Raw genomic sequence first — 13,160 nt, 5'->3', positions numbered from 1 at the left:
GTCAGCACAGCTGTGCTTGGCGTCCCTCAACAATGAGAAGGGCCTTCGGTCTGGGTCTGTGAGATTAAAGTTTCTAAGGCTGAAGTTGCCTCTCAACCCAGCTGCCCCCAGTGCTTGTTGTAAGTTGATTCTGCAGATTTGGCCTGGAGGTGTTTGCACTTCACTCAGGCCAAACCTCCTCCCCTGGAGATCCAGTCTTTCCTGGGGGTCTTCTCAGATTGTCTTAGGAGGACAACTGCTTTACATTCTGTTTATATCTGCTGCTCTGAGGCGATGTTCTGTCTTTTTGTGGAGGAAATTTGGAGCCCTGAAATACTCTACCATTTTCCCAGAATCCTCTCTGGTATATTCACATTTACCATTGGGAGAACTTAGGAAACTTAGTTAAGTGACTTGCCTAGAGTATAATTAATGTTTGTGATTGGATTTGAATTCAGGTTATCCAGTGTGTCACTTTAGGTGCCTTGTCTCTTCACATTTTTTGAGACATCACCATATACATCCTTGAGGAGGACATTATTAGTTAGGAATAGTCAGACTTTCACAAGTGATATTCCATAGTAAACCATAGTTTTACCATTACATGATTAACCAGAAGATGTGTAGAATACAGGATCTCATTGTGTTCATTTTTTAATTATGAAGAAGCATTTGATTTGGTAGAAAAATGGTACTTAAATACTTGCTTCCAATAAGGTATCTCCCATTTACATATCAAAATCATTCAAGATTCTTTGAAAGTTACAACAGATGTGAACTTCTTCACTAACCACAAAAATCAGATGAGGAATAAAACAGGGAGAGATGTACATACCTAAGGAGTTCATCACTGTGATGGAGGAGATCCAGCCAAGAGTCCAGGTTGAAGAGGAATTTTCTGTTGTTGGTGAGGTCCTCCAGGTGCTCTTGTTTGTGTGTGACATGGTGGTTGCATCAAGCCCTGGAACCATTGCAGAGCTGTTTGGAAGGGGGCTGTTCTCACTCAAGAGTTTGGCCTGATTAGCTACACAAGAAAGACCAAGTAGATAAAGAATGTTATCCATGCTTCACCTCCTGTCCAGTGCAGGTTATGATGTGCGTGTGAATGGACAACCTATAGAAATTATTCATTAGTGTGTACTTTCTGAGGCAGAAGGTACAAAAAGACAAGTTGGACCCAAAATTGCACAGGAGAAGCAATGGGCTGGATTTCAAATTTCAGTGATCCTTTAATGAACATAAACTTTGCCAGAACAGGCCTAACTTTTTTTTAAAGAGATTTTTATTGATAGCTTTGTTTTTCTGTTACCTACATTTTCTAATATTTTCTTCCACCCCCTCAACTCTCTCTTAAAGAATAGAAAAGAGGGAAAATAAACCAGTTATTTAAAATTTCTCGACTTATGAAAAAAAAATCTGATGCTATACACACTGTCCCATATACATAGTCCTCCACCTCTTCAAAGAATCAGGGAAGATTTATCTCTTTAATCTTATGGTGTTGTTTGGCTTTGAGAGAGAGAACACAAGTCTCATGAGTTGAAAGTGAATATCATTTAGAGAGCCGTAGACAGGGACATTGTAAGTGTGAGCAGGCTGTGGTATTTAACAATTCTTTGAACAAGGTCCTTCAAAGAATGAACAAGAATAAAAGATGTCATTAAGAAAATAGAAGATTTTAAAGAAAATGGATGGTCAGCTGGCAAGAGACAACAGGTAAACAGATTGAGTGCATCATGGGTGTCCTTGTGATTTCAAGAAAAAATGAGGAAAGCCTCTAGCCTGTGGTGTAGATTCCCTTTGGAAAATTTAGGTGAGGACATGGACAATAATTGTACAGAATGAACAGGTTATGATCTTTATCACTAGAGGGGAATATCCACCTCGATGAGGTGGCAGATTCACTTGAGTATTTGTGTATACTTTGATACTTTCTGATTTCATTGCAAAAATAGGCATAAGTCAGGATGGCAAAACCTATGTTGGAAAATACTATTCAAGAATAAGGAATGGGAGAGACCAAAGAAATGTAGAGGTAGAAGTGAGGAGAGAGTTTATTCTAGATAAAGGGCCAGAGTTGGAGCCAGAAACAGATTTTAAAATATTATATGTTTTTAGGAAGATCGGTGCTAGGATAGCCCTGTCAAATGGGGCACTTATAGATAACTTCTCATGATCATTTGATTCCATAGCTACAATATCCCTCGTGTCCAGCCCTCTGTCGTTTCCAGTGTTTTACCAATCCAGTAAAGACCCTCAGTACTATCTGCTTAGGCCGTTTGGAACAGCTTTCTTCTAGTTATAGATTTAGAGCTGCTAGTAGAAGCTTTATTGAATGCAACCTTTTTCATTTTTTTTTTTTAACCAGCAATGAAACTGAGGCACAGAAAATTTAAATGACTTGCTCCGGGTTTATGGCTACTAAATATGTAATTTGGAATTTAAATTTAGATCTTGCTGATTCCAGCCATGTTATCTTTCCTTACTGATCTTCCTGCTCTAATTTATCTTGTAATCTGCTACCAGAATTATCTTTCTTATCAATGGATCTAGTCCCATCATTGCATTGTTTAACAATTTTCAGTGGTTCCCCATTAATTTAAACTGCTTTCACATCCAAGAGCCTCCATAATGCGTGTCTCCTCCTCCTTTCAGTCATCTCTGATATTATTCCACATTACTAGGCCTTACTTAAAATGGTCTAGTCTCTATCCCACTTGCCTTTCACCCACTTGACTTTGCTCTAGTAGTTGAATGAGAGTACCAAATTACATCATACATTTAAGGTGTTATTTTGTTCAGTATTTTTTTGGGTCTTCTTTAGAAAGCTGTTGACTCATTTTTCATGGTTTTCTTTTTTTTTTTTTTTTGCATTTTTTAAAAATTTATTTTTAGTTTGCCACACACGGTTCTACATAATTTTGAGTTCCAGATTTTCTCCCCTCCCTCCCCCCTCCCTCCCCAAGACGGCATGGAATCTCATATAACTACCATGTATAACTTTGCATTGAATTAATTTATACACTAGTCAAGTTGTGGAGAAGAATTATTTCATGGTTTTCTTGCATCACTCTCATTTCTCTTCCCAGTTTTTCCTCTGTTTCTCTTATTTGATTTTCAAAATCCTTTTTGAGCTCTTCCATGGCCTGTGACTGACAAATTCATATTTTTCTTGGAGGCTTTTGATGTAGTTGCTTTGATTTTGTTGTCTTCTTCTGGTTGTATGTTTTGATCTTCTTTGTTGTCAAAGTAAGATCCTATAGTTTGAGGTTTTTACACTGTTTGCTCATTTTCCCAGGACATTACTGACTCTGCTTCTAACGTGGAGAGTACATAGTCGCAAGCTTCAGGGGTTTTGTGCAGCTGTTCTCAGAGGTACTTCTAGGCACCTGTAAATTTTCAGTTCTTCCAAGGTGTTATGATCAAAGGAGGGGTGCTTACTCTTCTCCTGGCCTGCCTGTGCTCTGGTCTGAGTGACCTCAAGCACTCTTTTCTGCCTTGAAACTGTGAGGAGGATTGCCTCTCCACAGCCACCATGAGTTCTGCCACACCAGCACTCCTCACCCAGGACTGCAACCCAAATCCAAGGAGGGCAAAGAAAGAGAAAGTTGCCTCAGCACCAACAAAGAGATCCTACAGCCCCCTCTGGTCAGCTACTTGATCCCCCCACACCGTCTATGGGCCTGGAGCTCTGGAAGCAGCCACTGCTGCTGTTGCTGCTGCCCCTGGCGCCACCTCCACTGCCCTGCAGCTGGGGCGAGACCTTGGTTCTCTCTCACCCAGGTCCAACAGAGTTTTCCCATCGACCTTCTACGTTTTCTTTGGTGTTTGTGGGTTGAGAAGTCTGGAAGCTGCCACAGCTGCTAGTGATTCAGTCCCCTGGGGCCTGTTCCAGCCCCTTCTGTGCTGGTGCAGCCCATGCTGGACTGCTCTCTGGTGTGATAGACCTTTCCTGTAGACCTTCCAGGTTGTCTTGGGTTGGAGACTTGTTTCACTCTGTCATTTTGTGGGTTCTGTAGCTCTAGAATTTGTTTAGAGTCATTTTGAACAGTTATTTGGAGGAGAGCTCAAGCAAGTCCCTGCTTTTACTTTGCCATCTTGACTCCACCTTGTGTGGGTCAAAAGACCACTGACTCAAGTTAAAAAAAAAAAAAAAACCAGAGGTGGCTCGGTTTTCTTAAGGCAGAAAAAAACCCAGAAGCTCTGTTTGATCAAGTCTCGCGAGAACTGGGCATCTCTCACTACCAGGGTGGAGATAGCAGTGACGAGAGAGGCAATGAGAAGAAGGCAAGCAGGGAGATATATACCCTTGTAGAAACAATTCTAAGAAATCCCACCCCAGAGGCTGGACCCCTGTCCCCATTTGCGGGGACAGGTGGCCTCACAATCTAACCAGGAATAAGTTTTACCCAATACAAGCACAGAAACTACAGAATTACCTTATAGGGAAACTTTAATGCTAAGATGGCGGTTTGTAAGTAGGCCAGGGGAGGGGGAGAGGGGAATATCATCTGGTTTCCCCAAAATCATGTGATTTACAGGAAAACGAAACTTAGGCCTAGTGAGGTTCACATCCTAACTAAATTTGTACTACTTCTATTTGAGTATTTCCTTGCCTGAATTATTCATAGGGAAGCTTTCACAATCTTGTATTCTACTCAACCTCTATCATACATTTGAAAAAGAAGGAAATCAGTTTGCTTTCTCTTCCTTTCCAAATTCATCCAGGTACTTTTCTTTTTTAATATGTAGGTGTAGTGTGAATGCCGTTATAATTTTCCTGATTTGGTTTACAGTAGGTCATATGCCATTTTTTAATATTTCCTTTTGTTATTTGTATGCATCTTTTTTGTTTTATGATTTCATTCTTTGCATTAATATAATTCATTTGGCCACTCTTCATTTGTTGGAGTGTAGGATTTTTTTCAAGTTTTTGAGAGACTTTTGAGGGGTATGGTTAGTAGCTAAAGGATTAAAAACTTTTTTTTCCTCTTGGGTACCACATTAGGGCTGAACAATTATGTTGTAGGAAGTAACCTGAAATGTTGGTACCTGTATACAGGCATACCTTGGATAGGGTTTGGTTCTAGATCACTGCAAGTGATTCACACAAATTTTTTGATTTTTCTGATGCATATGAAAGTTATGTTTATACTATATTGTAGTCTTTTAAGTACAATAGTATTATGTCTTTAAAAATGTACATGTCTTAATTTAAAATACTTTATTGCTAAAAATGCTAACCATTATCTGAGCCTTCAAGCAAGTCATAATGTTTGCTGGTAAAGGGCCTTACCTTGATATTGATGGTTGCTGACTGATCAAGATGGTGGTTGCTGAAGGTTGGTGTGGCTGTGGCAATTTCTTAAGATAACACAATGAAGTTTGTTGAATCTGTTGACTCTTCCTTTCATTCGAACACTTGTAGGGTTATTAATTGGCCCAATTTCAGTATTGTTGTATTTCAGGGAATAGGGAAGCCTGAGGGGAGAGAGACAGGGAATGGCTGGTTAGTGAAGCATTCAGAACACACACAACATTTATTGATTAAGTTCACTTGTGCACAGTTCATGGCACCCCAAAACAATTACAACAGTAACATCAAAGATCACAGATCACCGTAACAGATATAATAATAATGGAAAAGGTTTGAAATATTGTGAGAATTATCAAAATGTTACACAGAGACACAATGTGAGCACATGCTGTTGGAAAAATGGAGCCAATAGATTTGCTGGACTCAGGGTTTCCACAACCCTTCAGTTTGTAAAAATGCCGTATATGCGAAGTTCAGTAAAACAAAGTGTGCCTGTATTTCTTGACCATTTTGAGAAGCTGGCATTGCAGTATCTATAGGTGGCAGCCTTACTTTCCTCTCTTGAAAGTAGGGATGACACTTGCAAATTAACTTGATTTTGAGCGGAGAAAAACTTTTGTTAATCAGACTTTGACTAGGCGTGAGATTGTGTGATTGTTCCTTTTTGGGTAATCTATAATCAGAAACCTCTCTTGTTATTTGAATTAAAAAAAACTTACTTCATGGAAACTGTGGAATTAAGAGGCCTTTTTTCTTTTTTGATTTATGAAAGTGGTGATCTGGTTAATTATTAGTGGTTCCTAAGTAGTGGTATTTACTCTAGTAGGACAAGATTGCATTTTCTTACCTTGCCTTTATTCAAAGTTATGAGAAAAAGAAGGGCACCATGTAGAAATTTATTTAACTTCCGTAGCTTGGTACATCGAATCTCTTGTCACTGACTTTACATCCCATTGGGAATATTCTGTTTTTGAGATAAGAGAAAAGGTAGCCATGCAGAAATGTTGTAAAGAACTTGAGAGTGAAGGGCATTTCTCTTTAAAAACACAATGTGTAATTGGTTTTTTATCAAGTTCAGATCTGAATGCTTTTGTGAAATTAAAAAAGTGCTAATTAAAAATATTTTGGGGAGATAGATCTATATGATATTTCTTAGACAACAACCAGATAACCCCCATCCCCAGGCTGTTTGTCCTCACATTATCTTTTAGCATAATTATGGATGCTTGTGACTGATAGTACATGTGGCTTTTCCCTTTTGTAGTTTATTGATTAACAGGATGTATCCTTCAGCTTTGACCATATGATGCCAATTTTGGCAGACAGATTCCACCTGAATTTTTTCCCCTTCTATAGATGAATTGTATTTTTGCCTTCTTTATTTCACCAGCACTTAGCTCAGTACCTGTCACATACATAATAAGTACTTAATAAATATTTGTTGATTATTGTGATTCTTGTGTATGTTCTTTGGTTCGGCTTTTAAAAATTCTGTACCTATCTTTCTCAGAATTCCTCATATGCTTCATTACATACAGTATCAGTAAGACCTGGGTCCATTTGTACAAAAATAGAGCAATTCTTTTTGGAGTGGCAAAGAATCGGAAATTGAGGGGATGCTCATCGCTTGTGGAGTGGCTGAACACGTTGTGGTATGTGGTTATGATAGAATACTATTATACTGTAAGAGATGACTAAGGGTATGGTTTCAGAAAAACCTGGGAAAACTTATGTACGCTGATGCAAAGCGAAGTGAGCAGAACCGGGAAAACATTGTTCATGGTCACAGTAACACTGTAGCAACAATCAGCAGTGGGGAGAGAGGTGTCTTCTCACGTCTCCTTGGGGGCCAGGCTTGTTTCTTGAAATTCTGTCACGTTCAATTTTGGTTGTTTTGGTTATTCCTAACATTTATATTGTTGTCATTGTATATATTATTTTCTTAGCTTTGATTACCTCACTTTGCATCACTGCGTGTCATTGTTTTTGATAAGACAGTGATGTAATCATAATAATGATAAAAATTTCCAAAGCACCTCCTGTGTGTCAGGCACAGCGCTGAGGGCTTTGTCAGTGTCTTCTTTGATCCTCACAGCAGCCCTGAGAGGTAGGTGCTATTATCATCCCTATTTTACTGATAAGGAAACTGAGGCAGAGTTGGAGTGACTTGCCTAAGATCACACAGCTGGTACGTGTCAGAGCAGGATTTGAACTCATGTCCTCTGGACTCCAGGCCTCTCATACTGTCCACTGCTCCACCTTGTTGCCTTGAGTATAAAATAATCTATTACATTTACGTATTAGTTTGCTTTGCTGTTCCCCAATTAATGTACATCTGTTTTGTTTCCATTTCTTTTCTGTTGCAAAAAATGCTGCTTTAAATAGGTTGGTATATGCAGAACCTTATCTCTTTCTGGTATTTACTTAGCTGTGGAATTGCTGGCCTAAAAGGTATGGATAACTTAGCTACTTTATTTGCATAATTCCAGATTGTTTTCCAGAATGGTTGTACTAATTCACAGCTGGGCCAATAGGACATTAGGGGGACTGTCTTTCTATAATCCCATCAGCATTGACTGTTACAACATCTTTTGTAATGTTTGTCTATTTGTTGGTTGTGAGGTGAAACCTTAAGATTGTTTTGATTTGCATTTCTCATTTTATTAGTAATTTGGCTCTTTCATATGATTTTTTATAGTTTGCAGTTTAAAGAACTATTTATTCATATTCTTTGATATGAATAGAGAAGTTTGTCTATTGGGGAAAGGCTCTTGGTCTTACCTGTTTGTATTAATTGTCTTTGTATGTTGGATACAAAACCCTTATCTGAGAAGTTTGGTATTAAGAATTTTTCCTCCCAATTGATAAAGCCCTTCTTACACCAGCTGCATTAATTTTGTGAAAAGCTTTTAAATTTCATGTAATAAAAATAATGTGTTTTATCTTCTACAGTTGCCTCTATCCTTTCTTATTTGGTTAAGAATTCATCTCCTCTCAGCTGTGGAAGGTATAGGATCTGCCCCTTTAATTTTTTAGGTATTAAGGTCACATATTCATTTGGATTTATTGTGAATATATGGTATAAGGTGTTGGCCTAAGCCTAATTTCTGCCAGACTGCCTTCCAGCTTTTTCCCAAGAGTTCTTAATAAATAGGGAGTTCTTTCTCAGGTGATTCACGGTCTTGGATCTGTCTACCACTGTGCTACTGAGTTCCATTATTTCTGATTCTCTAATCTGTCCTATTGTCTATTTTAAAAGAGCCCAATACTAAATGATTTTAATGATTACTACTTCCTAATACCGTTTGATGTATGGAAGTATTACTCTCTCTTCATATATTTAATTTTTCGTTATTTCTCTAGATATTCTAGATCTTTTGTTCTTCCAAATGAATTTCATCTTCACCTAGTTGTGTAAAATATCCTTTAAGTAGTTTGATTATAGTATTAATTCTGTAAATTAACTTTAGTTGCATGGTCATTATTCTCTTGGCACTGCCCAGACATGGAAATTGAATATCCATCTAGTTATTTAAATTGTTCTTCATTTCTTTAAAGAGCATTTTGTGATTGAGCCTATAACCAGCATTGAGTGTACTTTGCTAGAGCGACTCCCAAATATTTTGTGCATTTTGTAGTTACTTTGGGGGCAAATGGGATTTAACTACATATTAAATTTAATACTGTTTACAGAACTGCTCTACTTGGCTGTGTCCTCTTCTGAATTTTTTCCTTGTGCGTATTTTTCACATTAAAAAAATTTTTTTATGGATGTCTTTTAAAAAATCACCATAATTTCTTCTGTCTCCCTGAGGCAACCATTCTAGATAACAAATTGTATTTTTTAAAGATCCCTTTAAAAGAAAAAGAAGGGGAAAAAAGAAGCATAAGTGAAAATACAACAGTCGTGCAAAGGGGTGTGTTGGGGCTTGTTCTTTAAAATTTTGCATGATTCACTTTTTTTGGTGGTTCATTTACATCGTCATCAGTGTGTAGGTGAGCTAGGCGGCAAAGTGAAGGGTGTGTCAGGTCTAGCCTCAGGCACTAGCTGTCACTGCCTTAGTTTCCTTATCTGTAAAAATGGGCTGGAGAAGGAAATGGCAAATCATTCCAGTATCTTTGACAGGGAAATCTCAAATGGGGTCACAAAGAGTCAGACACAACTGAAAATGACTGAACAGCGACAACAGAGTCATTTGTTAGTGTTTACTGTCCTTCCCCCCCCCCCCCCCGCTTTTTTTTGGAAGGGGGAAGGCAAGGCAAGGCAACTGGGGTTAAGTGACTTGCCCAAGATCACACAGCTAGCAAGTGTGTCAAGTGGCTGAGGCTGGATTTGAACCCATATCCTCCTGACTCCAGGGCCAGTGCTGTACTCACTGCGCCCCCTAGCTGCCCCTTCCCTTTTGTTTTTGGATTACTTGCTGGCTCTCCATCAGCTCTCCCATCCCTCCCCGCCCCCCCATAGGAGCTTTCCCTTATAACAAATAGTCCAGTAAGATAAATGTACATGTCTAATTCAGCACATTTAGTCAGTCACCTCACTGTCTAGAGGCAGGAAGCACAGACTTCAAGAATAAGCCTTCCTCATGCTCAGTCCTGATCAGAGCTCTCGGATCAGAGTTCTGAAGTTCTTTTCAGGGTTTGAGAAACAAATATGCTCCATTCCTGCCTCCTTGCTGCTCCTCTCTCCAAACAACATCTTTCAAGGCCTTTGAGCTCTATCCCACTTACTCAGACTTTTTAGGAAGAATAGTTTATACTTGTTTCTACTCCCTCACTAATAATAACTAGCATCAAGTTTGCAAAGTACTTTACAAATATTATCTGATTTTATCTTCAGAACAACCCTGAGAGGTGGGTGCTGTCACGACCTCCATTTTACAAACGGTCACATAGCTAGTGTGTTGGAGGTCTAATGTGAATTCTGGATTCTGGGTTCCATACTTTCCTCTTCACCATCTAGCCCAGAGGTTCCCAAACTTATTTGGCCTATTGCCCCCTTTAAAAAAATTACTCAGCGCCCCACTGGAAATCTACTTTTTTAACCCTTTAATTTTTTTTTAATTTGCGTCATTTCTAACAAATAACACCCCCGGATTGTTCCAGCGTCCTCCTCCTTCCCCCTGCAGTATCGCCCACTTTGGGAACCTATGGCCAAATCCGATTATTTTTGTTACTCTTCATCCTCTTTGACCTCTCTGCAACCGTTGTTTACAATCCCTTACTTCATTTTTTTTTTGGGGGGGGGGGGTTACCTGTTACTTGGTTCCCTTCTGATAATTTTGTTTTTCTTTCTTCCACCTGCTTTAATGCAAACTGTTCTGAAGGCACTCTGCCTTTCATTCTTCTCCAGTGGCTTTAGCTATCAAATTATATACAGACAACTCCCATGTTTATTTCCCTAACCCTAAAGTGTCTGTAAGCTCCGGATTTTATTTCCAACTGCTTACTGAAAATAATCGCTTGGATACCTTGCCAGAGCAGAACTCGTCTTGTCTCACATGTCTCTATTTTCCACCTGCTTCTCCTAGAATTACTTATCTTAATTTTACAGAAGAGGAGACTGAGGCTCAGAGAGGGGGTGATTTGCCCAGACCTCGTCATTTTTATACAGTTTTTTCTATAAACTTCCTCTCAAAGTCCATGTATCATAGCTTAGTATTTGAAACCCTGTTTAGCCTGACTTTAGCTTTCCCTTTCTCTCTGTCTCTTTTTATGCCATATTCATTTTCTGTTAATTTCCTTCTCTTATAACAGAGAAAAGTTAAGCAACATTGCCTGATACAGCAGTTGTGTAACATTCTTATTCTGTAGGTTAATATCTCTTTGCTTAGAGGCAAGTGGGTGATGTGTTCGTTTGTCATTCTTCTGGAACCAAAACCACGTTTGCTGGGAGTATTTTCTCCCCTTTCATTATTATCTTACATATTATTGTAGTTATGTATGTCTTCTGGTTCTCTTTTTTTTTTATTCTGAATCAGTTTATATGGTTTCTAACCAGTCTGACCAGGTTTCTTGGAATTCCTTATATTCATCATTCCTTATGATAGAATAACATTTGTTTGCATTCATATACCACAATTCAACCCTCTCCAGTTTTTGGGCTACAACCAAAGTGTTCCTATGTACATATTTTTATTTTTTAATTATCTTCCTTGGAATGAACAACTTAAGTCACTTTTCTTGTATAATTCCAAATTGATTTCCAGAAGTTGAACTAATTCAGTTTCACCAGTGGTGCATACCTACCTCTGGGTATGGTAGCATATACCTATAATCCTCTGTAAAGGCTGAGGCAAGTGGATTGCTTGAGCTCAGGACTAAATTGGTTGGACGTGTGTATTAGTCCCAGCATCAGTATGTTGACTCCCAGAATTTAGGAGGCTACCACTTTGCCTAAGGAGGGTCGAACCTATCCCAATAAGAAATGGAGCCAGTCAGAAGTACTCATGCCAGTCAGCCTTGGGCTTGTGCCGATTACTTGTCCCTTTACTTCTAGCCTTGATGAGATAGGGAGACCCAGTTTTAAAAATATGTACCTGTCTTCCACAGCCTCCAATATTGAATATTTTTGTCTTTTATTCTCTTTTGCCAACTTGGCAAATGTGAAGTAATACGTAGAATTGTTTTGATTTATTTTTTTTCATCGTTAGTGATATGGAATACTTTCATGTGGTTGTTGATAGCATTTCTAATTTTGAAAACTGCTTATAACCTTTGACTATTTAATTTTGGTGGGATAGTTTTAGGTCTTATAAATAGACTTTCAGGTATTCAATGCAAAGATTTCCCCACAATTGCTAGTTTGCTTCTTTTAATAGCATTGGATTTGTTTGTGCAAAAACCCTTTTGAATTTTCTGTAATCAGGATAGTCTGTTTTCTTATTTGGAATTTCTGCTGTCTCATATAATTTTAAATTTCCCCCACTTGTAGCTGTATGTTCTTCCCTGTTTTTTTAACCCCTAAATGATATGCCTTTATATATATAGATCACATCCTTTTGGAACTTATTGTGGCATATAGTATAAATGCTGGTCTAAATATTTTCATTTTATTTTTTATATTGCTGTCACTTGCTAGTAACTCTGCCCTTATACCCCCTTGCCTTTGAACAAAGTAGAGTTGAAGCAAACCGATTTTTGGTTTTCTTTGGATTTTACTGATAACGTGTGCCTCTTTTTCTGCCGAGAGGCAGGCCACATGTTTCATTGTCATTTTTCTGGATTTAATATTGGTCAGTGTGTTGTTAAGAGTTTGAAGTCTTTCAGTGTCGTTCTCCTGTAGTTTTCTGAATAGTTCTTATTGAACAGATTCCTTTCCCTGTTTGCTTCTAGGTCTTGGTTTTCTAGTCTGTTCTACCAGTCTACTACTAATACCAGAGAGATTTCATGATTACTGCTTTATAGTATATAGTATGAGATTGTCTGCCCTACCTTTCTAGCTTTATCTTGTTTTATGCCCTCAGATGCTCTATGCTGCAGCCAAATCACGTATTGTTCATTAATATTTATTTTACTTTTCCACCTCTGTGATTTTGTTTCCAGCACTTAACACCAGTGCCTGGCACATACTAGGTGCTTTATTAATTTATTGAATTAGTAAATTTTTATTTATAATAAATTTTTATAGAATTGCTCCTTGTGTCTGAAATTCCTTTGCTTTATATCTCTACCACCTGAAATTGTCAGTCTTTCAAGTCTCAGCTTTAATGCTGCCTCATCCATGTAGGTTTCAGTGGTAACCCCTAGCCAGAATTGAGTTCTCCATTTTGTGAACTCTCATAACCCGTTAAATCTCATTGACCTCTTACTTTATCTTGTATTATATTTGTTTACATATTTTATTTTCTTTCCTATCCTTAGG

The 13,160-nt window shown here is 38.3% G+C and overlaps 1 protein-coding gene across 5 annotated transcripts in view; it reads left to right on the top strand.

The window, feature by feature from the left end:
* Positions 1-13,160, top strand: part of ILRUN (inflammation and lipid regulator with UBA-like and NBR1-like domains) — a 109,900-nt gene that overhangs the window by 26,436 nt on the left and 70,304 nt on the right. The window lies entirely within an intron of this gene.

This window comes from Trichosurus vulpecula, chromosome 7 (genome assembly GCF_011100635.1).
Source record: "Trichosurus vulpecula isolate mTriVul1 chromosome 7, mTriVul1.pri, whole genome shotgun sequence".
Classification (NCBI taxonomy): Eukaryota; Metazoa; Chordata; class Mammalia; order Diprotodontia; family Phalangeridae; genus Trichosurus; species Trichosurus vulpecula.
This window is presented reverse-complemented; position numbering and strand designations above follow the sequence as displayed.